A 19,314-nucleotide genomic window follows, 5' to 3' on the forward strand; every position below is an offset into this window, starting at 1 on the left:
GCATACCATATTTTTTTCTATTAAAAAAGTAATTGAGATAAATTGAGCCGCCGGGTTGGAGAACCAGCCCGACGCTCGAACATGCGTAAAAGCATTTTCTGCGCGACTCAAAAATAGAAAATTTTCAAAATCAAAAAATCAATTTTAATAAAGTCGTATTATAGAGAATAAGAAAATAAAACTTTTTCCCATCAGAATTTTTTTCAAACGTTTATTTTTTAAAATAAACGCGAAATATCGAATAAAAGTTTCTCTAATTTAATTAAGTTTTAACACTCAAATCGTTCTAGCTCGGCTAAATATAATTGATATATGTTCATATATAGTACTTATTTAAAATACTATAACGATGCCTAATTATTCATGGAAAAGTTAAAAATCGCTTATTGCTTAATAATATTTAATTGCAAAATAAGGTAAGTCGATAATTATGTTTTTTTTGGAGCCGCAGGTGAAAAGTATCTAGGTAACTTCAAATTACAAATAACTTTCAGTGAGTGATTTCTTCAAAAGTATTGAATAAAGTTTTTTGGGAAATCTCATATTTATTCGTTATCAATTGACTGAGATATTCATATTTAGAAAAGACGTCGAGTACTTTTCGCAAATACGAATAAGCGTAGATTTTGTGATTTTTTTGGGAATGAAGAATATAACGAATCTTTCCAAAACTTTTATGGTTTATTAGGGTACTTTTAAACTAAAAAATAAAATGTTTTTAGTCATAAATATGCATAACATTTTTAATTATAAGGGCAGATGTTGAACATGTTCAGCTGGGAGATGTGAAACCGCCCGCACTCCAGTTTCACACAGATTCGTCTAAAACGAAAAAACAAAAAAGATTTTTGAAGTTTATATTCATAGCACATGTGTGAACCAAAAAACGTTAAAAAATAATAATTGTTGACAAAATTAATTAACAAAATTAATTACATTACACTTCAAAATTTCCCCCTCATTATTGTTTCCTCAAAAAACTACCCTTCTACGTAAATGTGGGCAGCAGAAAATATATATGTAAGGAAAAGCATAACAAAAAGTACAACTTAGAAAACACTGTTAGTTGATATTTTTTTCTTCTTTTTTTTGCTCTTTGATAATATATCATACGTACCCGACTGGCTCTTTATGTTATTTTTACAAAAACGACTATACTTCAATGAAAAGTTTGTATTTACATACCGATTATATCGAATCACCTAAAAATACGTAAAAATAAATATTTTTATGACATCATTGTTGATCCAATTTATTTTCACATTCAACGCGTTAAATATTACTTCTGGTACTTTTCTTATAAATAAATAACCTTATTTCGAAGTTAGGTTTCATCTTAACATTCTTGATAAATTTACCTATTATAGTCATTGAAACGTAGCTGTCACTGTTTCAATTATCAATTGAAATATTTTTGACTTGATGCATCCTGGTCAAACATGAAATTAGTTTGGCGAATGTCAGCAGTAAACAAAGTGAAGTATTTTTCTATCTACTTATAATCAGTTGACACTGTGACCGGGAAATTCATGAGAAAATGTGTTTCTATGTGAATGATGATGTTGCATCTGGTTTATATTACATCATTGAGTATATCTTATTGCGTCATAAGCTAAAAATGAAGATTGCCCCTGATTATCTTAGAATCGCATTAATATGAGGGGCCAACCTATTAGTTTTTATTTTCTTAACTATGAAGTACCGCTACGATAATTTCCGCAAAAATATGTATTGAATATGTGAATATAAGCCTGATATAGGAAAAAATAATTGGTGTTCCAAAAGTACTTTCTTTCAGAAAAATTATTTACAAGTTGTAATAATTTTTTTCATCCTTATGTAATCAACAGAATTGGTTCTTGAACTTTTTCAGAACTTTCTTAGTACTCTCTACAACATATATTTTAACCATCAAAATCAGTCAAGCCGTTTTCGAGACAATTAGATTTTTCGAAATTTGTTTATAACTTTTGTAAAAAAAATGTTTTTGCAAGTTAAGACTTGGGGTGAATTTATCTTAAATGGGAAGTCACTTATCCCCGCAATATGGATCACATCCGAGCATGGGCACTCAGACCTAACTTACCTTGCTACTGCCTTTAGTCTCTGCACAGATATTCACCTTTAGAGTAAAGCATGCATTTTTAGTTAACACAATTGTACGATAACTAGTGTATCAACGTTGATATTGTCATTTAGTTTTCAATCATGATTAATCGTTAATTTTACACCATTTAAAAATAAAATCAGTACAAAGAGTACCTTAAAGCATCGTATGGCAGAGCATGCTAGGCTTTTATTATAAAAAAATCGAGACCATTTATTTAGCGCCTGCTCTCCTGAGAAACTGAGTGGGACAGAAGTTCTAGGAAGAAATTAGGAACTGAAACGCGTTTCTGGTTTATATCTATTATAGTTATACTTATGCTGTGTGTCGACTATATAATAACCCTGTTGTATGAAAAATGCTTACCGATATTCACTTTGGGTGATCCATGGATCTTTATAAATACCTTCTTTGTTTTTCAGCTAAATTTCTACATGTAATCAGGATCTCTCTTACAGCTCAATTTTTTTTACCGTGCGATTTTTCGCACTTATGGCCTTTTGGTATTGCAAACTTTGGAATTTGTGCCCTTTTGGCATTGCAAACTTTGGCGCTAATGTCCTTTCTGGAGCGCTGAACTTTAGAACTTAAACCCTTTTGAAGTCCCAAATTTTAGCGGTTATCTCATTTTGGAATCTCAAACATTGGCGCTTATGTCCATTTGGAATAGAAAACAGTGGCTCTTATGTTCCTTTGGATTGCCAGTATTTTAATTATTTTAATTTTAGGTTTCGTCTATCTTATATTTACAACGTTTATCAGTTTTCTTTTATTATGGGTCTGCTGGCCAATTTGGAAACCCAAACCATCCCCTATAAATTTTGCGCATATTTTATATTTTCTAAGGTAATATTATGTTTTCCATTGTTCTTGAGTTAAAAGACCCCGCAGCAAATGTACATGAAATGACTTTCGGTGAATTTTGATTAAACTTTGTAAAATTGTAGTTCTCAATGTCTCCATCAAAAGTTTTATGAGACGCAAAGTCCGAAAATGGACAGTTTTCGAGTTATAGAAGGTTAAACATCTAATCCTTTTAAGAAACATTATCAATTATCTCAAAAACTGCTGCTCTGCGAAAAAATGTTCCCTATGAAAGTTATTGGGCTCTAACGGGGAAATGCAAAGAAAGTCATGGCCCTAATACACAGGTCATTTTTCAAGGTCATTCAATGTGAACTTTTCATTTATTTCTAATATTTAGCCAATAAAGAAAAGATATAAATAGAATATCAATATAGAACCCATAAAGGCAACAAATGAGAATGACTTAGTCAATAGCCAGCCAATGAAGGAAAATCATGACTAAATCGCACGCATAACTTGCCTTCATTGGCCGGATATTGTGTAAATCAAGCTCATTTCATGCCTTCATTGTCTAGATATTGACAAAATCCTGGACAAATCTTGCCTCTATTGGCCGCATAATGACTAAATCCCGCTCATGTCGTGCCTTCATTGGCTACATAATGACTAAATCGCACTCATGACTTACCTTTATAGGCTAGATATTGACAACATCCTGGACAAATCTTGCCTTCATTGGCTAGATAATGATTAAATCTCGCTCATGTCTTGCCCTCATTGGCTAGATAATGACTAAATCGCACTCATGATTTGCGTTAATTGGCTGGCTGTTGACTAAGTCATTCTCATTTCTAGCCTTTATGGGTTCTATATTGATTTCCTCTTCATATCTTGTCTTTATCGGCTGAATATTAGCAATAAATGACAAGTTCACATTGAATGAACCTTGAAAAATGACCTGTGTCTTAAAGTCATGAATTTCTTTGCATTTCCACGTTGGAGCTCAATAACTTTAATAAGAAACATTTTTTTTCGCAGAGCTGCAGTTTTCGAGATATTTGGTAATGTCTCTTAAAAGGATTGAATTTTTAACACTCTATAACTCGAAAACTGTCCATTTTTGGACTTTGTGCCCCATGACACTTTTGATCGAGACATTGAGAACTACAATTTTACGAAGTTTAATCAAAATCAACCCAAACCCGTTTCATGTGCATTTGCCGCGGGGTCCTTTGTAAACAAACATTTTTTCCGAAGTAATTTTTAGCATTTCATATGAACTTATTGTACTGTGCTCCTACATTATAAATAAGCCTTTGGAATAATACGAACATCAATTAAATAAGCAAAATGATTCTCTCGTCTTAACCTACATAACGTTCCGTGCATGTGCGTGCGTGTGTAATCTGGAAGAGCTAGAAGGGAAGCAAACGAAGGGTTTAATAGCGAGTAATCTTGAAATAAATTTCACCGCAGGGAGCACAATCTCTAATCATTGGCTTGTTTTTCAACCCCTGATGCAAGTTAAACGTAGCCAATAAGTGTTGGAGTTCGTGGTGATGTTACCGGAGTTTAATTCATGGTAGGGCAGGGACCCCTATAAAATAAGTCACGTGCCGGCGTCCGTAAATAGAATAGAAGACAACCCCTCGACGCGCCGCCTTACCTCGTTTCTGACCCTTCTACTAAGTCGACAACCCCCTGTGCAACCGGAGGGCCATCCAGAAATACCTTGAAATCACTTCATACGCGGAAAACAGCTGTACTATGTTTTTCTTTGATAGTCAGTGACGTTATTTTTTTTTTATTTTTTGTGTATGCACTGAACATTGAATTTTTATATTCTTAGTAAAATTCAGAGTATCTATCTGATATACCTATTATTTGGAATAGAACTGAAAGGTCCTCAAAAGAGATCGACACCATATCTACGTTATTAGGTCCGATCAATTTCTGGTCGAGTGCACTGAGCTATGTAGGCCTTTAACGTTCCTCCCTTTATCGGAATGTAAGTATCTAAAACATTACCTGATCTTTAATGGCGTTGCAGGATCCTAAAACTAAGTTCGACGTGTATAGGAGTAAAATAAGGTGCAAAATTTCTCAAGTATAAAACTCAACTTTAAAACTTATTGTCCCCGATCTTCTTGTAAATCCACTGAATTGTAGTCATAGCAGACCCCCGGGTCGAAATATAGCCCCTACTTTGAGTCTCTTCACGCTAATATTTGTAGGAGCTAAGGTTATAAAGTTGATGATATTGCCATACGATTTTTTCCCCTATTTTAGCGCTCTAATGGGCATAAATTTCCGAATCTTCCATTTGGAGCGCCAAAATAGAAGCTTAGTTTCTGTTTCTACTTTATCGCTCCACACTCTTTCTGCACAGAATAAAATTATTTGACGAAAAGTTAACAAAATGGAGCAAGAAGAAGACATACTGACATTTGCGTAATGTTCCAAATTATTTTGCACACGAAAGAAAATATCCATTAAATTTGATAGAACTAATCCTATAGTAGAGAATACGCTGGGTAGTTTAATAAAAGTTCAAATCGTCTTTGCTTTATATTGCGTTGAACTAGTTCCGAAATTATAGAGAACAATTCTATAAAATCATAACCGATATTTCACCACAAAAAAATTAATCTTCTATATTATTATATTATTACTATTATACTCTAATATTTCTTCACGTGTTCAAGGACACCATTACGTACTATTACACAATAAGTACACTATTTTTAATCGCACGCTATGCAAATTTTTATTTGCCGCGGGGGTTCGAACCCCATAAATTTCGCATTCCTAACGCCTAAAACTTTACGGCTAGCCCAACTTGAAGTATGCAAAAAATCTGAAATATAACCTACATCTATGCAAGGCCATCTGCAAATTTTTGTGACCCATTCTGTTAAAAATATTGATACGCTTATAATAATATATGAACTAAGATTTTAGATTTTAGAAGTATTACAAATTATTATTGTATATTTTATGTGCTCAATCAAGATTTAAACTCAATCGAAAAATATTCCCAGAAATTTTAAAAGAGGAAAAAAAATTCAATATATATTTGAGAAATCTAATTGATTTTGAAAGATTTCCACAAATTTCCGAAGATTTCAACAGATTTAACAGACTTAAGAATTCAAGAACATTATTTATATTTTATAATTACCTTAAAATCCCAAAACTCATTTAAATTCTACCGAAATTCCTTAAAAATTCTTTAAAATTACTTAAAATCCCTTAAATTCATTAAAAATATCTCGAACTCTTTTAAATAATGGAAAAACTTTGGAATTAGATTAGCAACTTAAAATTTTTTTAAACCAAATAACTCCCGTTAAATCCCTTGAAACTCCTGAAAATCTCGTTGAATACATAAAATTATTTTTAAATTACGTGACGACCCTTAAAATCTTTTGAATTTTTGACAAATTATTAAAAATTTTAAACTATATTCAATTGATTGAAATGCCAGGAAACCCCTCAAAATGACTACAGATCTCTTCAAGTCATAAAAAGTATTTTAAAGTCTTTAAAATCTCTTGAAAATTCTGATACTTTTTGGAGTTCTTCTAAAATTAAAAAAAAAATTTTTAAATTACTTGAAATCTTGTGAAATTCATTCATAAACTTTCATCTTTTTTAATTCAAAAGAATTGTTAAATCCCGTTAAATTATTCCGAAATTCATTAAAATCCTTTTAAACACTTAAACATATTTTGTAATAACACAATAATACATAAACTTTTTTGGAATTTCTTGACATTTTTCAGAATCATTTAGAATGATTTCGAATCTTTAAAAACATTTAAAGGACAAAGGAAAATTGATGAATATGTCAGAATATTTGTGAATAATTTCGGAATATTTTGAAATATCAAAAAAATCTAAGATTAGAAAGAATATTCAGAATACCAAGAATATTGAAAGAATACGTGTATGGGAATATTTAGTTAATGTATCAGAAATATTAGAGTGATCGACCCATCGGCATTAAGAGATAAATTAGTTTAAAAATATGACATTTGGAGAAACAATGTATTTGTTTAAATATATGTTACATCCAAATTTTTGGTTTATATTTATAACCATCGGTGATCTTATGTAGAGTGGTTACAAGTCAACTGTAATAAACGTCGGTTTTTTGGAGAATAACGTACGAAAAACAATCATCGCTGACCGAATGCATTTCAAATCAGCAGGGACCTACACTTGAAATCACAGAATTTCTCGAGAGGGCAGTATGTTATTTTTGAAAGGAAATTATACCTTTTTTAATGTTTTTTAAATTTGAAGAAAATTGGTTGAATTTGGGAAAGTTATTCTTGATTCATAATGTGTCCCCTAAGGGTTTCCATGACTTCAATTCCTTACAATCTTTCCGCTCATATCTATATTTTTTCAATCTTATCCTTTCTACACATACAATTATTTACAATTATTTACATAAGTCTTGTATCTAGTTTCTTATTTCTATTTCCTGCGATAGCGCAATTTAGGACTTATTAGCAAACGAGTGAGCATGAGAACGCAAACGCATCTTAGTCTACTTAACTTTTACCTTACCTTACTTACAATGTTTACGCTTCTAATCTATGGGACTTCCGTTTCCTTTTCCTTTCACTTTTTTATACCTCCATTTGCCTTTTTTTCACATGCATTCTTTCATACTCTCTCATTCGCTCCTCTAGCACCCTCCAACTCCTTCATCCATTCTTTTCCTAATCCATACTCCTCTAGAATCTTAGCCACATTCTCTTGCCAGCTTCCTTTATCTTCCATTTCTCTCCTACATCCTTCCCATACATGCTTCCATGTTTTCTGCTCCCATTCGCATATTCTTCACTTTCTATACTCTTCTTTTTCCTAGTACATCCCCTCCCTTACCTCGGTTCTTATTCTAAGTCTTGCTATTCTGGTCCACCTTTCTCTCCACATCCCTTTTCTAAATATTTTGGCACTCCTTCCTTTTTTATCGTATTATACCATTCATTGTATTTTGATTCCTCAATCATCCCCCATCTTTTTATTAATCATCTTTCCCTCTCCCTTTTTCCAGTTCTGCATAGTTTACTCCAGTCCCGCCTTCTATTTCTCCGTCATTAAAGAACTCCCTCCTTTCTTCTTCCCATCTAGTTAATTCGATCGCCCTCCCTCTCCTCGCCTCTATCTTCATCAAACACTTTCTCGCTAACTCCCCTCCCTTTCCCTCCCTCAGCTTTGTCTAAAATTTCCATGTCTTCTTTCCCGCTCTAATACTTAACTTATCCGTTTGCGCTTCTTCTCTCACCATGTATCCTGGCTTCCTCCAGTCTTCCCCTAGTGTCCACTATTATATACCTTTCTTGAAAACTCGCAATATCTTTCCTTTCTTTCCATCCTCATATATCTGTTCCATAACCGAATACTGGTTATACCAGCGTATCAAATAACCACATTCTCCTTCTGTAATTTTTTCTTAACCTTCTTTTTCCTATTCCCTATATCTGTTTCATTACCCCTGCTGCTTTTATTTATCTTGTCTCCTATAAGAGCTGTATGATCTCCATTTGTTTGCTAGATATATCCCAAATATGTATACTCTTTTACTTCTTCTAACTTATTTTCCTTCCATCTTCATGTCCATTCTTTCTTTCTCCCCCCTCCTTTTCTAAACCTCATAATCTTTGTCTTTTCTACATATACATTCAGCTTTTTCCTATATAAGTATTTCTCTAATCCTGAAATTAATCCCGCCGTCCCTTCTTCATCCTCTGCCATCAACACTATGTCGTCTGCGTATGTGAGTGTATATATCTTTTGCTTCTCTATCCTAACCCCGCCCCAACCTTTTCTCCTTATTTCTTCTTCTACGTCTAATATTAATGAATTAAATAAAAGTGGACTCAAAGGACATCCTTGTCTCATACCTCTCACAAACCAGAAACTATCTTCTCGTTGCTCTCCTACCTTCAGCCTGCTTTTTGTCTCTCTAAAAATTTCTGATACTCTCTTTATTAATCCCTCTCTTATCGGATTTTTTACCATAACTTTTTCTATTTCACCTCGGTCTAATGAGACAAACGCCGCCTTTAAGTCCGCGAACATTGCTAACATTGCCCCTTTTTCCCTTTTAATTCTCTTATTTACTTGATAGATCATAACATAGATGTTGTCCATTACCCCCATTCCTTTTCTAAACCCTGTCTGATGCGGTGACTCGATCATTTTTTTTCAACTTCTATCTTCAATCTCTGCGACAAAATAGTTACATATACTTTATACAGTTTTGGCATCAATGTCAACCCCTATAATCTTTAACCTCATCCCCTTTTCCTTTCTTCAATATTCGTATAACTACTTCTTCTTTCCATAACTCTGGCCACCCATCTCCTCTCCATACTCAATAACACATTATCCATGCCCATTCCTATAGTTCCTCCTTTCCATATTTCCATATTCCATTTGGAATCTCATCTATAACTCTTCTTTCGTCCTAGCTTTCTCCGCCTCTTCCTCAAACCTTTTATTCTCTTCCTCTTTCTTTTGATAACACAACTCAGTAGACTCTTTCTTTTTTCCTGTGTTGCTTTCCATTACTTTTTTTCTTTTGTCCAATTTCTTAATTTCTTTCTGACCTCCTTTTTTGTCTTTACAGTCCTCATCCCATCCACTTCTATTCCCTCCTTTACTAACTTCATTTTTGTTTGTGCACTCTAATCCTATTTTTATTTCTCCTATCATTTTTTCCATCTCTTCGTCTACATTTTCCTCTCCCATTTTGATATTTCTGACCTTTTCTCTAAACTGTTCTTTTACTTCCCTTGAAGAATCCCCTTATCCTACACTTTTCTGTCTTACCTCATCATTCACTTTCACATAATCAATTACCGTTCCCCTTTCACCTCCTGAACATGTATATTGTCATTTCTCATCTCCTTCTATATTCCCGTTCAAGATATACCATCAGAAGTTCTCCAAGCTCTTCAACAACTTTTTCTCTCCCCATTTAGTACCTTATCTTTGGATTTTCTTCCTCTCTCTTCTCCCCATTCGTTGCCTCCTCTGTCGCCTTATCTCGCATTGAAATCCCCACCTATTATCAGCCTACCCTCTTCTTTATTTTCTTCAATTATTTCTTTATCTCCTCTGGTTTCTCCTGCATATCACCGTTCACATAAAACCTCACTACCTTCCACTTCTCTCCTCTTATCATTACCTCCTCTACTATTTATCCTTCTTTTTGTTCTTTCCTGTCCTTCTTATCTTTCCCTGTTATACATTTATTCCTTACTCCCCTTAACATAACTTTCATTTCTCTGCCCTTTTTATTCTTCCTCTTTGCATTTTGCACTTGCCATTTGTAACATCGTGATAACCTTCCCCTTATTCTTTCCCATTCCTTTTCATCTAGCCACGTCTCCATCATTATGACTACATCCCATTGTGTCAAATGTCTCATAAACTCCCTACCCTTTCTCTTCAATCACGCTATATTCCAGCAACAAATTTTCCATTCTTCCCTACTTTCATTTCTCATCTTTTTTTCTTCCTACTATTTCTTATTTTCCTATCTCATCTTCCTACCTCTCCTAGTTTTCCTGCACCTTATTTTTTACTATCTATTCCCATTCTTTATCCCAATTCCACAACACTCCGTCTATCTGTATTCTCCCCTTCTTAACCCATGTTCTCTTTCCTTTTTTTCTTTCTTCTTCTGCTATTTTCCTCAATTTTTATTGCATCTTTCTTTTTACCTATCTCAAATCATCCTCTATTCTCTCTGGACTTCCATATAATAACCTTTTCTTCGTCATCACCTCCCTCCTATTTTCCCTTTTCTTTAATTTCATCAGTACCATTATCTTTCCTCTTCGCACTTACCTTCCTACATTTCGCATTTCCTCTACCTCTACCTTAGCACCAATCCTTTTTCGTACTTCGTCCACCCCTTCCTTCAGCTCTTTCCCCTCTAATTTTATACCCTTAAACAGTATGTTTAATTTTCTTTCTTCCCTCTCTCCCCTTTCTATTCTTTGTTCTATTCTTCTGAGCCTCTACCTTTTTATTATTATCTTCTTCCTGCTTTTCTAGCTTTTATTCTAATGACTGCATCCTCTTTTCTAACTTTTCCCTGATTTCTTCCCATTTTTTAATTTCCTTCTTAACTTCAGCCATTTCCTGCCTAATTTCTTTCTTTAATTCCTCTCCCCTTTCCTCCTGCTTTTCTTCATAAATCCCCATTACCTCTATCGTCACTCTGTGAATTCCCTTTAGTCTTTCCTCTTTCATCGTAACTTTACTTTCATCCCCGCTTCCATCAGCACCCTTACTATTGTTACCCTGCTCTACCATACTCTGCTTTTCCGGCAGCGATCTAAACATCTTTTGATATTTTACGCTCGCCCCGATTCCCGTTTCCAATCTCACAATCCCTCAATTAATCTCTCATATCCACACCCTTCTACACACTTCCACAATCCACAAACCTCACATTTCACCATAATATCAGAAAAACTCAGCATCAACAATTCCCACTATTTCACACTTTCATGCCGGAAACGGAAGTAATTTGGGAAAGTTTAAGTAGCAATTTGAAAATTATTAGTTTTCATGTGATTTGAATTCAACACAAATAATTTAAATTTAAAAGGCTAATAGCTTTAAGGTCAAATTATAATTTTGTTCTGTCATAACAATTTTAAATTCTAGAATTTCAGAAGCTTCAACCTTAAATCATTAAATTTAGTTTCCAATATAAAATTATCAAATGTAGATCGCTTTAAATTTATAATTGTTCAAATTCAAAAGTGTATAATTTTTAATTATTTAATTTTGAACGCTTCTAAATATAAATATAATTTTCAATGATCTAATCTTAAAACATTCAATTTTTAAGTTTTTGACATTGCCTTATTTTCTAAATTTTTAAATTGAAATCATTCAATTCCGTGATTCTTCAATTCAAAAGAAAATTGCGTGAAAGGAAAATATATTTTTTCAGAATATGTGGTAACTAATTCGGAGTTATTTCTTCTAGTACAGAAAAAAATCAATACAAAAGATTTGTATCTTTCTTACCTTTTTCTTTTGACGTTTCTTCTCGTGTGTTTGATACCTTTGGGAGGGGGGATGTTGGACGTGGGTTCTTTATAACTATCTTTAAAATCTTAGCGCTGGTTTGCATTTTTCCTTTTGCTTGCAGCCACCAGATTAGGTCAAACTTCTTTCATCTTGAACCCATTTTGATGATATCACTTTAATATTTATTATTTAAAACCAGTTCAACTGTTGCTTTCATGAACTGTAATTATGAAATTTTAGAGAAATAACAAGCTATTTGTAACGAGGGCATAGGCGTCGAGGAAACGGCCTTAAAAGTAGAGGCTGAAGCTTATACAGAAGTAAAATAGAAGGAAAATATCTTTAGGAGTGGCTACGTAGGAGCTAGTAGAATGTACAGCCGCAAAGTAGGGACAATACTTCCACTTGAAGCGTCAAAGTAGGGCCTATATTTCGACTCGGGCTTATTTCAATTACCCAAACGGGAGACCTCTAATACGGCTCGTTCTCCTAATTAATAGAGGCTCAAATTTTCGTGATTTTACTATGCATGCCGACATAACTAAACTTAACTATAAACTTAACTATAACTTCTACTGATTTGAGCTAATTTAACTTTTCTATAGGGGGTTTTAAACGTTTTCTTTAGCTTTACAGCCAAAAATAATTATTTTTCCATAAAATAATAATTTCACCTTCATTTTTAAATTTTAAACTTATTTTTGAATTTTTCTCTAAGTGAGACTGCATTTTTTTTAATTTTTTGCAAAAGGAAGATTGGGACGAAATAAGTTTGTGGAGATATGGTATAGTTTTTTCTTTGCGCAGAGCTGCCGCATCGCAGCGCATCTGGACATCCTAGACGTGCCAACGTGTTTACTGGGAATATTTTTTTTATATTAAATTAAATATTAAATGTATTATCAAGTTCTTTGTGCTTTTTAGTGCTCTTACCTCTCATTCGAATCAAATTACAAGTATTGTATTTGTAGAATTCGGGGTGCTTTTTAGTGAGCCCCCTCGCTTCTCACAATAATACTAGATGCCCTCTATTGTTTATTTCCTACTTTTTTAAAATAATTTTTATCATGTTGTTATGAAACAGTTATTTCATACATTGTTAAATTCAGTTTAATATCAAATTCTAGGTCCTTCCTAGAGAGTCTCCGCACCTCTCACTTAAATTACAAATAGAAATTTTCGAGTATTCAGGGTGCTTTTTAGTGTGTCCCTTCGCCTCCTACATCGATAATTCAGGCCACCGCTACCCACACCTAAAAAAATTTGTACAACCGACTCCTAAGTTCGGCGGTCCCCATCAGTCCCAGCCCCTTCTGAGCAGTTGCAGTGAGCAGGTAAAATCCGGAGCCGACACGAAGGCTATTTTTTGTTGCTTTTAACTTTTTTTTTTTGATAATAAAATGTGTTAATATCAAAGCCAAACACATGTTTTATTGCCTTTTTACCTGTCAAAGCTTAAGCATTTAATTTTAAATAAATAAAGCGGAATATTTTTTTCTTAAAGCTGTATTAATAGCCTTCAATTTTCCGTTTTTTAAGTTACGTTATCTCAATTTTCCTTAAAGTTATTTTTTTTCTTGAGTCAATCACTGCATTCCTATTGAGTTTCTTCATTTGTTTAACGAAAAATATATGAAAATTTTTTTTTTTTACCATTTTATGTTCGATATGTTAAGTTGAAGTATCAATTTCCGTTCATTTTTGTGTTCTAAACATCATTCTAAATTTTCACAAAAATAAGATGGCAGCTCGCTCTGCTGTCTTGACAAAAAGATGCCAAAATCAGTTTTTTCTAATTACTTTTTTTTCCCTTATCGGAAACCAAAAATAGTTATTTCCTGAATTGTAGAGGAGCAAATTCTCTAAAAATATCATCTTAAATATTTTTCCATTAAGTTAATATTTTCAGCTATGCCAGGGTGAAGTGATTTGTATTTGCTATAATCTCATATACACTGCCCTTATGACCCCAAAAAGAACCACTATCGGCGAGAAAATTCGATTCGTCTGGCTTTGACGATTAAAAATTAAGGAAAGAAAAAATAGTAACTTAATAAAAGAGGGATAATTTTAGAGTTTTAAATGTTCTACGTTTTTAGGCCGAAAAGTAATATTCCAAAAAATTGTATAGCTTACAAATGTGAAAATCTGATAAAAAGTAAGGAAATTTGGCAGCTTTTAAAGACAATGAACATTGGAGCATAGTTTTTTATTGATAAAATAATAGGAAAAATCTGGAAAAGTTCATGGTGGTACTTTAAATATTTCTGACTAAATTGCCGTTGAAAAACTTGCAACATATAAGTAATTGTTTGTTTTTTGTAAATAAATATGTACTTTAACAATCTTTAGTTCTAAAGAAGGTAATAAAGTGATTCGAATTGTAGATAGTTGAACCATCTGTCATAATTTACAATTTGAAAGAAGTATGTGCTTCTTGTTCTCTTCTGGCAAATTGCGATATTTCAAGTCAGTTTTTTATATGGGAAAGCGAGTGTCAGAAACCAGCGTGATGCTGTTTTTACAGGGGATCGCTCTCGGTTTGCCCCACCACAGGGAAGAAGTTCGAAGGTCACAGTGAGGCTTGCAGGCAAAATTATTTATATTTTGCAAAATTCTCAACAGCAAACTGTTCTGAAATGTTAAAAATTTCAACAATGAATTTTTTGTAGACTTTTTCTATTATTTTTTCAATAAAAACTATGCTCCAAAGTTCAATGTCTTTAAAAGCTGTCAAATAACCTTACTTTTTGTCAGATTTTCAGATCAGTAAACTACAAATTTTCTTTTAATATTACTTTTCAGCATATTAACGTACAACATTTGTACCTTAAAAATGATCTCTCTTTCATAGGGCTACCATACATTCTTCACTTACTTTGTCAACATCAAAGCCAGATGACTCGAATTTCCTCGCCGGTGTGATGTAGAGGGAACAGGGCTTTTCCTGTGGTTTCCCCAGTAGGTCTAGTTCCCATCTTTAATCCATCTCTGATCTTTTAAAAATGTATAGTACGTCCTCGCTCTCTTCGATCCTTCTCCAGTCATTTCTAGATTTACATTCATTCTTGTCTTCCGCCTTCTTTTTTTTAACGGTCTAGGTTCGCTGATTTCTTCTTCGAATACACGAACTGATTTTAATTCTCCTTCCTCTTCCGTTTTATTCTTCTTCTTGATTATCATCTTCTTCATTATTAGCCTACGTCATCTCCGATATCTTCAACAATTCGACGACAATAGTCTCGCTTTCTCCATCATGTGAGTCATCCAAGATTTCAGCATCGTTCTCACACAAACTTCAATTACAGTGAATACAAATGATGAAGCACTTCAGCCGTGATTTTCTGCAGCCGCCTGCTATGCCGTATAGTTTCTTGCATTGACAGGAGAGAAATTTTAGAAGAAATTCTGGAGCAGGATCCTTCGTTGATTTGACTGAAGTGAGTCCAGCCTTAGTTCACTTCTATCCCCAGTCTTCTGGATTCTTCATGACTCCGCACCCAGTTTGAACATAATGGTGAATGCGGAGATGATGCTGCCATGCTGCTTCTGCTGTAGGTGGAAGTGAAGCAAGAGTCATGTTATTCTTCGTCACTGATCTTGTGAAATGTTAATGCCGGAGAGAATCCACGGAAATATCTGTTCCAGATTCTCCGTATAGGGCAATCAAGAATTCTTCTTCATCTGCAGCAATCTCATCAGGACAAACAATCTCTTCCTTGAAAACTTGAACAGGCTGATTGAAGTTCTGAGAATTTTTCAGGACTTTCAGGAACTTGGCCTTTCTTGGCCTTTCCTTTTCATGCACTAATATTTTTCATATTTTTTGCATATGCATTTTATTTCCTACACATCTTATTTATATAATAATAATTTAAAATAATTATTATGTATGAAAACTGAATTATATATGGTTACAATAGGAACTAATCTAGAAAGTACACCTCCCTTCACCCGGCTGGAACTCTGAAACTATTTACTTTATAAAAACGTGTTTCAAATAAAAGTTGTAGGGAATTTAGCACTTGGGCTATGGTTTTTTTGGCAAAACATTATATAACAAAAATGATGAATTCCTTGAATTCTCTGAATTCTCTAAGTTCCTTGGAATTTTCTGAATTCCTCAAATTCTCCGATTTCATCTCTATTTTGGCTGGAAAAATGATCATATTTAACGAGAAGTTAGAAATGGTTCGGGTTTGACCAACATGATTGTTTTTTACTAATCAAATGGGCGCCTTCCCGCCCCCACGAGAAGTTGGAAAGGGGTAGGGTTTTCACAAACATTATTTTTGTGATCTGTCTAAGGGGTATTTATGGCCTTATGGGTGTTTAAAAGCACCTATACGGTGAGTGCAATATGATCATTTCGATATAGTGAAAATTATTATGGATTTTTGGATTTCTAAAAAATCCAGGATGTACAGATTAAGAACGAGAGCATATCTAGAAGGTACAACATTCACTTATCAAGAAATAAAAAATTATGGAAAAAAAGTACAAATTTAAAGGCACTAGGATTTTCATCTCAAATTATTATGACAAGAACACACAGGAAAAAAGGAAACAACTGGTACTGCTCTGCAAGGAACTTAGAAAACTGGATGAAGAATCTCAGCTCAGAGACGACTTCCTACTAATATAAGGAAAACCTTGCCACGTTGATGAGGTTACTAATTTTCTATAGGCAGCAAAAGCTTCAAAGAAGCCAGATAGAAGCGGCCATTATATTAAGGAGATGTCAAAGGAAGATTCTGCTGATAGACAAGAGATGAAGAATGGAAACACTATTGAGCCAAAAAGAATTGTATGGTCCAATTTATCTTTCAAAAATCGATAGGAGATAAGAAAGTGCTGAAAAAGTTTTAAAGCAAAAACAAACGCATTTCGAACACGTCACCTTCCAAGGACAAAAACACAACCACTTAAACTTTTCTTCTGGAATATAAGTGGTTTCAAAAACGTATACGACCTAGACATGAACCAGCAAAAACTTATATTAAACTACGACATAATCGGAGTCACGGAAACATGCCTTCATCAATATTGGAAGTTAATCCAGCATTCCTCAAGAACTAGCAAACACTTCAGAGTCCAGCAGAAAATTAACAAGGCAATGAATATTTTAAATGCTATAGAAGTTACTGATATCTAGATTATACGAGGGTAGTTCAATAAGTCCTTAGAATGAAGTATAAAAACAATTTTTTTTGGGTAAGTTTTTTTTTTATTTTTCAACATAATCTCCTTGGAGCTCTATACACTTGGTCAATCGCTTTTCAAGTTTTTTTAATCCTTCAGAAAAGTGCGTTTTCGGAAGTTCCTCAAAATAAGCACATACAGAGGCAATGACGTCTTCGTTGTCTGGAAATCTCTGTCCACCGAGCCATTTTTTCAAGTTTGGAAATAAGAAAAAATCACTGGGTGCTAAATCTGGTGAATACGGTGGGTGTTCGACCAATTCGAATTTTAGTTCTTCAATTTTAGCCATTGAAACGAAGCATGTGTGAACTCGGGCGTTGTTATGATGAAAGAGAATTTTTTTTCTCGCCAAATGTGGTCGTTTTTTTTTAATTTCTTCTTTCAGCTGCTCGAATAATGATGCATAATATTCACCAGTGATTGTTTTACCCTTTTCCAAGTAGTCAATAAGTATAATTCCACGTGCATCCCAAAAAACTGTAGCCATAACCTTACCAGCTGACTTTACGGTCTTTGCCTTTTTTGGAGCTGGTTCGCCTGTGGAAATCCTTCAACACCATATCGTGGATTTTATTGATGATTTCGGGAGTACTTGCTTCTACGGGCCTTCCTGAACGTGGTTCGTCACTTATTGATGTACGACCACGCTTAAATTCATTTACCCAGTTACAAAACCGTTGCTAAGGCAGGGGCAGATGTTCCATGAACTGAGTCCAATTCATTTTTTATCTCATATGGAGTTAAACCCTTTAAATGAAAATATTTGATTACCGCTCGGAACTCGTTTTTTTCCATTTTTCTTAACGAACAATTTTTTTTTCAATTGGTTATAAAAACACGTAAACTCAGAAGATGTGGACTGTGACTGCACCATGTATCTAGTCGGGAGTGGTGCTGACTGAAAACAGATGATTTGGAGCGATTCGCGCGCCATATGTTGGTCATTCTAAGGACTTATTGAACTACCCTCGTAGTTAAGGTGCAACGCACATTTGTTTTATTTATATTAGGAGTGGTATACTGGAAACCTAAACTAGACTCCAAAACTATAATAGATCTGTTCTCTGATACTATCCGTAATTTAGTTAGGGGTGATAACTTAATGCATGTTATAATTGGCGGGGACTTCAACTCCAGAGAGGGAGACTTCAACCAGTTGGATCCATTGACACTAGAGGGATCCCCACAATCAGGCATTAAACAAGTAGCGATTCAGAAGTAAATTATAGAGGTAGGCTGCTGACAGGCGTAATGGAATCGGAAAGCTTTGTAATGTTAAATGGTAGATCTCCCAGCGATACGCCAGCGAAATTTACATTCGTAAATTACCTCGGTAGGAGTACGATTGACTTGATTTGGGTTAACGTAGCTTGTTTTCCTTAAAAAGGGACAGCAAGATAATTTAATCATCAAACAATACATATCGAGAGCCGCAGGACAGAATTAAAAGCATAGCAAAAATTTTAGATAAAAAAGTAATAAAATACTGAGTCAGGATACTTTTAAGATGGAAGGAAGACAATTCAGAATCATATAGGTTGCATCTATAATCTACGAAAATAATGCAAAATAAATATTTACCGATAGACGAACTGAGTGCAAGTTTGGAAGTTTCAATTAAAGTTGCTACGATTAATGCTGATCTTTGTGGAACAAGATCAACAAGTAATGAAAATAAAGTAAAGGGCAAAGATTGGCAGGAGGTACAGTACATAACTTCTAAAGCTCAGTTCAACAAAATTCTTTCAAGCAAAAGAAGAGCATAATAATCTGATGAAGCAAAAGAAGAAAACAGTTAGGGATAATGATCTACAAGTCATAATTGACATTAATAGCGCGAGAGAGTTTTGACTATCAATTAAAAAAAAATTATACAAAGAATATCTAAAGTGTCCTATCTCCGTTGAGACATGGGAGGAGTTTTACATAAAAAACTTTACAGTAGGCAATGAGGGTAACTTTTAAATAGTTATCCTGGTTATTATTCCGGAATTGGACAGACAAATAGAAATTGAGGAATTAATGAGTAGTAGAGGATGATTAAAATTGGAAAAACCCCAGGCCCAGATGGATTAGGGAACGAATTTTATAAATATATAACCCCGAAGTTTTAGTTTCATATT

The sequence above is a fragment of the Belonocnema kinseyi genome, chromosome 1 (assembly GCF_010883055.1).
Source record: "Belonocnema kinseyi isolate 2016_QV_RU_SX_M_011 chromosome 1, B_treatae_v1, whole genome shotgun sequence".
Taxonomy (NCBI): domain Eukaryota; kingdom Metazoa; phylum Arthropoda; class Insecta; order Hymenoptera; family Cynipidae; genus Belonocnema; species Belonocnema kinseyi.